Raw genomic sequence first — 12,345 nt, forward strand, 5'->3', positions numbered from 1 at the left:
CACAGTCAGGAGGTGGCGCTATATTGATTTATCATTTATATTTAGGAAGGGGCCAAATGGGCCACTAAGTCACTGAGTGAGATTCTATTCTGATTGGACTCTGAGACACCATTTATATAAGTGACTGTATCCCCTTCCTAATAACTGTGCATATACATGGCTTCCCCCTGTATGTATTTATATATATGTGTACATAAGTGTTAGGAGGGGTTTATAGTCTGTCATATAAATATATATATATATAGATGGGGATATTTAGCTTATTATTGGGTTATTTATTAATATATTAGCCAGTTTAGGCAGAATTCCTTTCCTTAGGATTTAGGGGCCCTTATTTCTAGTTGGTCAGAGTTATTTTATCTTCCTGTACTAATTTTAATCTCTATTTATTGGCCTATTCTATTTTTGGTTTTTTTTTTTCAACCTTGGTCACTAGAGTGCGCACTTTTATATTTCCCTTTAGTTATTGCAGCAGCCCGTGGCTGTCATTACAGAGACTGTGCTGGGGGGCAAATAATAGGGTGCAGAATCCCTCTTGGCACAGGGTACAACCCCCCAAGATTTATGTTAAATATGAGTAGAGCACAAACTGTACCCAGTAATCATCACACACAGGTTTCTCACTTTCTTTTCCGCCCCCCAAAAATTGCCCATTGCACCTGTATTTTGCACTTTGCACCCTGCCTCCCTGTTGGTAAATGAGCCCCAGTGCATATGATTGGTTTAACCCAGCGCATTAGTAGTAGAGGGGTCATGTTATCATTCATTTTATGATTTACAGTTGATTTTGTCACCATTTATTGGGGAGCAGAGAAGGGAGGTTCAAGCTTTTGGGGGCCCTCCCCTCCTTGGGTGCAAAGTTATGATATTGGGTTTGGAGCAGCACCGGGGGGAGCAGAACATTTGCACGTGGGTTTGTAAATAATAAAAGAGAAAAGGCTTTGTTTTAAAAAGGTGATCGGGGTCCATTGGTGCAGTTCTTTGCACAGTATGTGAGCGCCCCCTGGATACCCCCTGGGTTGGGCATTATTCTGGGAGGCAAGTTGGGCAGTGCCAATGGGCACAGGAGAGCCCTGTACTTACCCCCCACCTACCTCCAGTACATTATGTCTGTTACCTTGTGCCCAACCCAAAGTGGGTCCTGTAATCCCATGGGTGCAAGTGCTCTGTGGTTTGGTCCTTAGGGCTTAGTAGTTGCACTTGGGATTTTTATTTAAGGGTGAAGACACACGGAGCTACTTAGTAGCGGCTACTAAAATAGACAATGCTGATCATTTACTGATAATTGTCTCTATGTGTGTTTTAGCAGAGGCTATTCTCAGCATGTCTGTGGCAGGGGATTTTATGGAGTTTAGTAGCCGTGAAAAAGTGGTTGCTACTAGTAGCTCCATGTGTCTTCACCCTTAGGGCCCACTGACCTATAGAACTGTTTCCAGGCAAGAAACCCAATATTCAGAAATGTTTATTGAACAACATTGTCCCATAAATGAGATTTGCAGCAAGTGTGTGGCTAGTGCCCCAGGCTGGGATGTGCCACTCTGTAGGTCAGTGGGTGCCAGTGGGTTATTAGGGGGTACTCACCCCTCACATATAATGGTGCTGTGCCTCTCTATCCCCTCCCCCAGGCTGGGATGTACCACTCTGTATGTCAGTGGGTGCCAGTGGGTTATTAGGGGGTACTCACCCCTCACATATAATGGTGCTGTGCCTCTCTATCCCCCCCAGGCTGGGATGTACCACTCTGTAGGTCAGTGGGTGCCAGTGGGTTATTAGGGGGTACTCACCCCTCACATATAATGGTGCTGTGCCTCTCTATCCCCCCCAGGCTGGGATGTACCACTCTGTAGGTCAGTGGGTGCCAGTGGGTTATTAGGGGGTACTCACCCCTCACATATAATGGTGCTGTGCCTCTCTATCCCCCCCCCCAGGCTGGGATGTACCACTCTGTAGGTCAGTGGGTGCCAGTGGGTTATTAGGGGGTACTCACCCCTCACATATAATGGTGCTGTGCCTCTCTATCCCCCTCCCCCAGGCTGGGATGTGCCACTCTGTAGGTCAGTGGGTGCCAGTGGGTTATTAGGGGGTACTCACCCCTCACATATAATGGTTTTGTGCGCCTCTCTATCGCCTCCTTCAGGCTGGGATGTACAACTCTGCAGATAAATTCTGCCCCATCTTCGGCAATGGATGGAGAGAAAGCCAAACGTGCCGTACAGGTGAGAGTCCAACCTGTTTGCTCCTGGGATTGGATATCTGGGATCTTGTACCTCCCACCATTGTTAACCAGTTCCTCTCTGCCGCTCTCCTTCTCCTTATACCAAGTGACAGTGAGTTTATCAGGGAAATACCCAGAGATGGGACAGAGTATTTCTGCCTCAGTGCCCACATACAGATCAGGAGTGAGTATCTCTGCCATTACTGGGCGCCAGGGGAAATCTGTGGAATAAACAGGAATCATGTTGGAACTGAGTGACTAAATGCAACCCATACTCACCCAGGGATTTGTCAAGTACTTATTAAGGCTCATTCACTCACAGCATTAAATGTTCCCCCCATAAATCCCACCTGTACAGGTTACACAGACCCCTTACCATGTGGGTGAATCTCTGCATTCCCAGTCTGCCCCGTAGGTTTATGGTTCCAGGTCACTGTCACTGGGAGACTGAGACTGTTTAATGGGATTGTGGCCTCACTCACAGCAGTAAATGTCTCATCATCATTAACCTGAATCACTTTCTGGGATGGAATTATCTCTCGGGGGTGTTTGTGGGACCTGGTTCCGGCCCATTCTATATGAATATCTTTGGGGTAGAAGCCCCTGACAGTCAGAGAGCAGACAATCCCCTTCCCTGAGTCACTGATGGAGAATCTCACAGGCTCGGGGGCCCCGGGCGCCACTGAAATAGAAAATAAAGATTAGAAGGTGATTGGCTGATGGATCATTATTTTTTTTAAGGCCACATCCTTTCCTGCCCCCATACTGTGTATCCCACCCTGTGTGCCCCTCTCACACACCCACGTTTATGGCCACTGACACTGCAGGTGAATGAGAAGCTGCCACTTTCTAGTGCCTCAGGCCAGTGCTGGGGTTTGGGTCGCTCCAACTCTAGTGGGAAATGTATCCAAGTTGTTGCTGGATAATGGTGTGGATAATTTGGCCTGCTTGTGGGTGACTAGGGTGGTAACACTAGTGAGCGGGATAGTACCAGAGTTAGGGCAGTGCCCCTAGTGGGTGTCTATGTTTTGACAGTTTTCATGTTTTTGGAAGAGGATTATTCCCAGTTGGGGTTGGATTTATTAGCAGCCATATTGTGGGAGTCCCTCTGGTCTGCGCAGGGATCCTTGTAGCAGGGAATGGATATTTTGTTCTGTGGATGTTTGATTTTTCCCTTAGTCCATATTCAGTAGGTTGGATTTTGTAGCTTTTGCTGTCAGACACTTACCATAACCTGGGGCATTCTTGTACCTATGGCTTGTAAAGCATCTCCATCTCTCATTTTCAGGGGCCAAACATTAGATCGGCCTCCCTGTTTCATTGCTGTAATACTGGTCTTGTTGTTTGGCCATTTCCACAACTATTGGTTTTATTGTATGTTATTTATTCCCACCCCTTATTACCTTGGGGCGGGGCTTGGTAGATCCCATGAGTACTGACATGGAAGGGATGCAGAAGAAAATGAGAATTCCTTTACTTTTATTACCGATATATCAGTACAAGGTTTCCATCCCAGTTATTTGGTTCTTGTACAGTTTGGCAAATGTATAACAGGGGTGAGGAGCAAGTCAGGTGGTATTATAGGTGGGGATTATTTTTGATTGGCTATGGTATAGGTCCTACCTCCTAGGAATATAGATAATGGAGGGCACTCAAAACACCACTATCACAAATTAAAGTATAAAGGTTTGGTGCAGAAACAACCCCCAGAAATTATACCCCCATATAGGGCACCAAAATCAATGTATTTCACATAGGTAAGGGCTGCACACAAATACTCACTGGCACAGTGGTAATAATTAAAGATAAATGTATTTTATATAAGATATGCAAAGAGATTACACTAATCAATTTTAAGGGGAATCCTCCTGAGAAAGGCTTTCTTTGCCAAAACATTGGGGTAATTCTCACCTTCGGCAAGTGTATCCGCCAACTTGTCTGCCCTTTCCCTAATTGTGCACATGTTTGTGGCATGTATTGTTTTATATAATCATGTGACTGTATTGTATTGATTAAAATTGATTAGTGTAATCTCTTTACATATCTTACATAACAGACAATTATCTTTTAATACTTTCACTGTGCCAGTGAGTATTTGTGTGCCAGCCTGTACCTATGTAAATAGGCCCTACCTCCTGTCTGGTGGCCAGAATATTACCCTTTTGTACTGACATGTTGGGTCTTGAAATGACATTTATGACAAGTAGGTAAGTAAAATTCTCATTATCACAGCAGCAAGAAACTAAACATCTCAAATGAACCCTGGGAGCAGAGAGATATCTGGGGGTAACATTCAGTATAATGATACAATCTGGGGTGCATGTGTACCCCCACTTACCCTGTTTTATGTGGGTAACAATGGGCTGAGGGAGAGATTCATGCGCTACGGTGGCACAGAGAGTGTAGGGAATATTCCTATTTATGCCTGTGGGGATCTGACAGGCGCTTGTGGCTCTGTACGTTCCATTAGGATTATTCTCATATGTCGGCTCAGAATTCGGAGCCTTTTCCATATTCCCTGCTTGTTCCTTTCCCATGTTCCATGCTTGTTCCTTTCCCTTGTTCCATGCTTGTTCCTTTCCCATGTTCCATGCTTGTTCCTTTCCCTTATTCCATGCTTGTTCCTTTCCCATGTTCCATGCTTGTTCCTTTCCCATGTTCCGTGCTTGTTCCTTTCCCATGTTCCGTGCTTGTTCCTTTCCCATGTTCCCTGCTTGTTCCTGAATCAGTTGCCATGTAATCTTCATTTGTTTTGGATAAAACCCATCTGCCACCAAGTAGAACCTTCCATCCTCTCTTAGTTGGATCTCATTCACTGTGGGACGAGCTGTGAGAGGCAAATACAGGAGAATGAAACACAGGTCACAGTCCCACCCCTAGGGGGCAGTCTGCACATATTGGGAGATACCATCCATATATAACCCTACCTATTTACTATACATACATCGCTTTGCAGCAGTATGGGTATATATTTTGCCTACTTAAGGAGTGGTGGTGACTTTTGTTTTGTATGTGGTTCACCCCTGGGAAGGGTTTAACACTGTGCACCCTGTGCACAATCAAGGTGGAGTGCTGCAGACACATTGGGGTATTGTGTATATATATAAACATATATGTTAAGCCATTTAGGCAAATAAGAATTGGTTCATTCTATGTTCCTTTGCCTTAGGATTTAGGGGCACTTCTTTCTGGTTTGTCTCCATTTATTGGCCTATTCATTTTGGTGTTTTTCCTCACCTGCAGACATGAAGTACAGGAGGTAGGTGGGTGGTAAGTACAGGGCTCTCCTGTGTCTTGTGCCCATTGGCACTTCCTAAATAATGCACAATCCAGGGGGTGTACAAGGGGATGCTCACATACTGTGCAAAGAACTGTGCCATCCTGACTCTGGGCCCTCACACCAGTACCTCCCTCCCCAATCCCATGAATGTGCTGTCTGTTGGTCCCAATCAAATGGCATTTGCCACAGATCATGTGATACTGCACATGCTCAGTCTGCTCTTGGCTGATGTCACTGAGCTTAGGGAGCGACTCCCAATATTCTTCTTTCCCCTGCCTGCTTGCTCTAGTCTCTGCCTGTTCCCTACATGCATACAGGCCAACCAATCACAGTCCTGTCTGGCTGCTCCCTAAATAACTGAAGTCCTGCTCTGGCACTTTGAGCTTGGGGTGAGACTTTAGCTTAAAGAGACACTAGGCCCAACCATAAAGCTGCCCCACTGTGTTCCCTAGTTCTTTATAGAAATTGATGAAAAACCTACACAAAACTTACCAGCACTGTGTCAGGCCCCTTGCTGGTACCTTACATATAGAGATAATGATGGCATTTTCCCGTCATTATATGGCACAGGAATCAGACATGGGGATAAAGGGACAGACTTGTTCAGTGCTGGGAAACTGTGCTTATTGCTCCCAACTCCAATTGCAGGAACAGAGAACAGGGAGCCGGATTTACTCACATTGCAAGTGATGCACCTGAACTGATGTAAGTCCACTGAAAGGTTTCTAGCGCCTGTGAGGTCACTTTAGTCTCCCCTGAGATGTAATGTCGCCCCTCTGTGCCCCTCTCTATCCCCCCCAAGGCTGGGATGTGCCACTCTGTAGGTCAGTGGGTGCCAGTGGGTTATTATAGGGTACTCACCCCTCACATATAATGGTGCTGTGCCTCTCTATCCCCCCCCAGGCTGGGATGTGCCACTCTGTAGGTCAGTGGGTGCCAGTGGGTTATTAGGGGGTACTCACCCCTCACATATAATGGTGCTGTGCCTCTCTATCCCCCCCCAGGCTGGGATGTGCCACTCTGTAGGTCAGTGGGTGCCAGTGGGTTATTAGGGGGTACTCAAACCTCACATATAATGGTGCTGTGCCTCTCTATCCCCCCCCAGGCTGGGATGTGCCACTCTGTAGGTCAGTGGGTGCCAGTGGGTTATTAGGGGGTACTTACCCCTCACATATAATGGTGCTGTGCGCCTCTCTATCGCCTCCCTCAGGCTGGGATGTGCCACTCTGTAGGTCAGTGGGTGCCAGTGGGTTATTAGGGGGTACTCACCCCTCACATATAATGGTGCTGTATGCCTCTCTATCCCCCCCCCAGACTGGGATGTGCCACTCTGTAGGTCAGTGGGTGCCAGTGGGTTATTAGGGGGTACTTACCCCTCACATATAATGGTGCTGTGCGCCTCTCTATCGCCTCCCTCAGGCTGGGATGTGCCACTCTGCAGATAAATGCTGCCCCATCTTCGGCAATGGATGGAGAGAAAGCCAAACGTGCCGTACAGGTGAGAATCCAACCTGTTTGCTCCTGGGATTGGATATCTGGGATCTTGTACCTCCCACCATTGTTAACCAGTTCCTCTCTGCCGCTCTCCTTCTCCTTATACCAAGTGACAGTGAGTTTATCAGGGAAATACCCAGAGATGGGACAGAGTATTTCTGCCTCAGTGCCCACATACAGATCAGGAGTGAGTATCTCTGCCATTACTGGGCGCCAGGGGAAATCTGTGGAATAAACAGGAATCATGTTGGAACTGACTGACTAAGCACTGCCCAGTCCCAAATCACCATCATTACCCAGAATCCCTTTCCCCCATAAATCCCACCTGTACACATTACACAGACCCCTTACCATGTGGGTGAATCTCTGCATTCCCAGTCTGCCCCGTAGGTTTATGGTTCCAGGTCACTGTCACTGGGAAACTGAGACTGTTTAATGGGATTGTGACGTCACTCACAGCAGTAAATGTCTCATCATCATTAACCTGAATCACTTTCTGGGATGGAATTATCTCTCGGGGGTCATTGTGGGACCTGGTTCCGGCCCATTCTATATGAATATCTTTGGGGTAGAAGCCCCTGACAGTCAGAGAGCAGACAATCCCCTTCCCTGAGTCACTGATGGAGAATCTCACAGGCTCGGGGGCCCCGGGCGCCACTGAAATAGAAAATAAAGACCAGAATGTGAATGTTACTCTCCCATTGGTTTATTAGATACTGGGGCTGAATAGAGACTCCATCAGAACAGGGTCAGACTGGGTCGGCAGGGTACTGGGAAAAAGCCTAGAGAGTCCTGCCGGCCCAGACCTGATCCCCACTGGAGCCACTCAGATCCATCCCCGACGCATTGAAGGTAAGTGTAATATACACGCGCTCGAGGAGAGAGTCAGGCTGATAGTGGGGGCCCCTGAGGGGGGGTGGGGTACAGCCCTAGTGGGCTCTGCACCACCCAGTCCAAACCTGCTTCAGAAACCATTGGGCTGAAGCCCAAACTGAAACCAAACACCAAACTGAGCTGAACTATAAAGAACCATCACCTGAGAAAGGAGACACTGTTTCCCCAAACCAACCCCCCATCTGTATCCTGCAAACCATGGGGGGGTCCAACCCCCAAACCAAATCCCTGAGCCGCTACATCCCCACTGCAGTATGTGTATGTGTGACATTGTACCTATGGGGCAGAGAGGCATGCTGGGTAAGGAGGGGGGCAGGAAGTGACATCACAGCAGGAGAGAGGAAGCAGAGGAAGGAATGGGAATTGTATAATGAATAAATGGAGTCTCTATGGCCCCTGTGTGTCTCTCTCCTTTCAATAAAGCCAGTGGGGTAACTGGGGGCCCCTCCCCAGCCAATATCTGGGCTCTGCTCCCTCAGTAGTTACAGCATGAATCCCATACTGATACAGATATACCCCCCATTAGTGACATGTGGCCCCTTCCCACTATGGCCCCTACACTAGGCGGGTGGGATTACTAACCCCTGTCTGTCTCTCCTCAGATCCCTAGTTACCCCTGTCTCTCTCCCCTCAGATCCCTAGCTACCCCTGTCTGTCTCCCCTCAGATCCCTAGTTACCCCTGTCTGTCTCCCCTCAGATCCCTAGTTACCCCTGTCTCTCTCCCCTCAGATCCCTAGTTACCCCTGTCTGTCTCTCCTCAGATCCCTAGTTACCCCTGTCTGTCTCTCCTCAGACTCCTAGTTACCCCTGTCTGTCTCTCCTCAGATCCCTAGTTACCCCTGTCTGTCTCTCCTCAGACTCCTAGTTACCCCTGTCTGTCTCTCCTCAGATCCCTAGTTACCCCTGTCTGTCTCCCCTCAGATCCTTAGTTACCCCTGTCTGTCTTTCCTCAGATCCCTAGTTACCCCTGTCTGTCTCCCCTCAGATCCCTAGTTACCCCTGTCTCTCTCCCCTCAGATCCCTAGTTACCCCTGTCTCTCTCCCCTCAGATCCCTAGTTACCCCTGTCTCTCTCCCCTCAGATCCCTAGTTACCCCTGTCTGTCTCTCCTCAGACTCCTAGTTACCCCTGTCTGTCTCTCCTCAGACTCCTAGTTACCCCTGTCTGTCTCTCCTCAGATCCCTAGTTACCCCTGTCTGTCTCTCCTCAGACTCCTAGTTACCCCTGTCTGTCTCTCCTCAGATCCCTAGTTACCCCTGTCTGTCTCTCCTCAGATCCCTAGTTACCCCTGTCTGTCTCCCCTCAGATCCCTAGTTACCCCTGTCTCTCTCCCCTCAGATCCCTAGTTACCCCTGTCTCTCTCCCCTCAGATCCCTAGTTACCCCTGTCTCTCTCCCCTCAGATCCCTAGTTACCCCTGTCTGTCTCCCCTCAGATCCCTAGTTACCCCTGTCTGTCTCCCCTCAGATCCCTAGTTACCCCTGTCTCTCTCCCCTCAGATCCCTAGTTACATACCCCCCAACTGTCCCGCTTTTTATGGCGCGTCCCGCTGTCCCGGATAGATCCATGAATGTCCCGCATTGCGGGACATTCAAGGAACTATCCAGCACAGCGGGATCCGCAGGCTGGAGATGTTCCTCCTTCGTCGGCGGCTTCCTTATGCCTCTCCTTGTGCTCCGCGACAGGCGCTTTTATAAGGTTGCGCCTGTGGGTGTGACGTCATTACGCACGGGGCGCAACCTTATAAAAGGGCCTGTCGCGGAGCACAAGGAGAGGCATAACGAAGCCGCAGACGAAGCCGCAGACGAAGCACCTATGGGAGGTACGGGGTGGGGTGGAAACTGTGTATTGGGGGCACTGTGTATAGGGGGCTACTGTGTATAGGGGGCACTGTGTATTGTGGGCTACTGTGTATAGGGGGCACTGTGTATTGTGGGCTACTGTGTATGGGAGACTACTGTGTATTGTGGGCTACTGTGTATGGGAGACTACTGTGTATTGTGGGCTACTGTGTATGGGAGACTACTGTGTATTGGGGGCTACTGTGTATTGGGGGCACTGTGTATAGGGGGCTACTGTGTATAGGGGGCACTGTGTATTGTGGGCTACTGTGTATAGGGGGCACTGTGTATAGGGGGCTACTGTGTATAGGGGGCACTGTGTATTGGGGGCTACTGTGTATTGGGGGCACTGTGTATAGGGGGCTACTGTGTATAGGGGGCACTGTGTATTGTGGGCTACTGTGTATGGGAGACTACTGTGTATTGGGGGCTACTGTGTATTGGGGGCACTGTGTATAGGGGGCTACTGTGTATAGGGGGCACTGTGTATTGTGGGCTACTGTGTATAGGGGGCACTGTGTATAGGGGGCTACTGTGTATAGGGGGCACTGTGTATTGGGGGCTACTGTGTATTGGGGGCACTGTGTATAGGGGGCTACTGTGTATTGGGGGCACTGTGTATAGGGGGCTACTGTGTATAGGGGGCACTGTGTATTGTGGGCTACTGTGTATGGGAGACTACTGTGTATTGGGGGCACTGTGTATAGGGGGCTACTGTGTATAGGGGGCACTGTGTATTGTGGGCTACTGTGTATAGGGGGCACTGTGTATAGGGGGCTACTGTGTATAGGGGGCACTGTGTATTGGGGGCTACTGTGTATTGGGGGCTACTGTGTATTGGGGGGCTACTGTGTATGGGGGGTACTGTGTATTGGGGGGCTACTGTGTATGGGGGGTACTGTGTATGGGAGGCTACTGTGTATTGGGGGCACTGTGTATTGTGGGCACTGTGTATTGTGGGCTACTGTGTATTGTGGGCTACTGTGTATGGGAGGCTACTGTGTATGGGGGCTACTGTGTATTGTGGGCTACTGTGTATTGTGGGCTACTGTGTATTGTGGGCTACTGTGTATTGTGGGCTACTGTGTATTGTGGGCTACTGTGTATGGGAGGCTACTGTGTATGGGGGCTACTGTGTATTGTGGGCTACTGTGTATTGTGGGCTACTGTGTATTGGGGCACTGTGTATGGGGGGGCAAAACTGGTACTTAGTTATAACTCACTTATAACTGACTGCCTTCTCTCTATATTTGTATTTATATGTAGGAGTTGCTATATTGTTTTCCTTAGGTCGTTCAGTATGAGGGTATAGCACATTTTTGTCTGCTCCCGCCATTTGATCTATATAAAAGGAGTATTTTTTTTTTAATGGGGTGTGGTAATTGGGGCGTGGCCACAAAAGGGGGCGTGGTCAAAAAATTTTTGTCCCTCTTTGCATTTTTAAAATGTTGGGAGGTATGTAGTTACCCCTGTCTGTCTCCCCTCTGATCCCCAGTTACCCCTGTCTGTCTCCCCTCAGATCCCCAGTTACCCCTGTCTGTCTCCCCTCAGATCCCTAGTTACCCCTGTCTGTCTCCCCTCAGATCCCTAGTTACCCCTGTCTGTCTCCCCTCAGATCCCCAGTTACCCCTGTCTGTCTCCCCTCAGATCCCTAGTTACCCCTGTCTGTCTCCCCTCAGATCCCTAGTTACCCCTGTCTGTCTCCCCTCTGATCCCCAGTTACCCCTGTCTGTCTCCCCTCAGATCCCCAGTTACCCCTGTCTGTCTCCCCTCAGATCCCTAGTTACCCCTGTCTGTCTCCCCTCAGATCCCTAGTTACCCCTGTCTGTCTCCCCTCAGATCCCCAGTTACCCCTGTCTGTCTCCCCTCAGATCCCCAGTTACCCCTGTCTGTCTCCCCTCAGATCCCCAGTTACCCCTGTCTGTCTCCCCTAAGATCCCTAGTTACCCCTGTCTGTCTCCCCTCAGATCCCTAGTTACCCCTGTCTGTCTCCCCTCAGATCCCTAGTTACCCCTGTCTGTCTCCCCTCAGATCCCTAGTTACCCCTGTCTGTCTCTCCTCAGATCCCTAGTTACCCCTGTCTGTCTCTCCTCAGATCCCTAGTTACCCCTGTCTGCCTCCCGTCAGATCCCTAGTTACCCCTGTCTGTCTCCCCTCAGATCCCTAGTTACCCCTGTCTCTCTCCCCTCAGATCCCTAGCTACCCCTGTCTGTCTCCCCTCAGATCCCTAGTTACCCCTGTCTGTCTCCCCTCAGATCCCTAGTTACCCCTGTCTCTCTCCCCTCAGATCCCTAGTTACCCCTGTCTGTCTCTCCTCAGATCCGTAGTTACCCCTGTCTGTCTCTCCTCAGACTCCTAGTTACCCCTGTCTGTCTCTCCTCAGATCCCTAGTTACCCCTGTCTGTCTCTCCTCAGACTCCTAGTTACCCCTGTCTGTCTCTCCTCAGATCCCTAGTTACCCCTGTCTGTCTCCCCTCAGATCCTTAGTTACCCCTGTCTGTCTCTCCTCAGATCCCTAGTTACCCCTGTCTGTCTCCCCTCAGATCCCTAGTTACCCCTGTCTCTCTCCCCTCAGATCCCTAGTTACCCCTGTCTCTCTCCCCTCAGATCCCTAGTTACCCC

The 12,345-nt window shown here is 49.4% G+C and overlaps 1 protein-coding gene across 1 annotated transcript in view; it reads right to left on the bottom strand.

Moving 5' to 3' along the window:
* Nucleotides 1–12,345, bottom strand: part of LOC101734116 — a 293,365-nt gene that overhangs the window by 200,102 nt on the left and 80,918 nt on the right. The gene's annotated exons all lie outside the window — the stretch shown is intronic.

This window comes from Xenopus tropicalis, chromosome 9, assembly GCF_000004195.4.
Source record: "Xenopus tropicalis strain Nigerian chromosome 9, UCB_Xtro_10.0, whole genome shotgun sequence".
NCBI lineage: Eukaryota > Metazoa > Chordata > Amphibia > Anura > Pipidae > Xenopus > Xenopus tropicalis.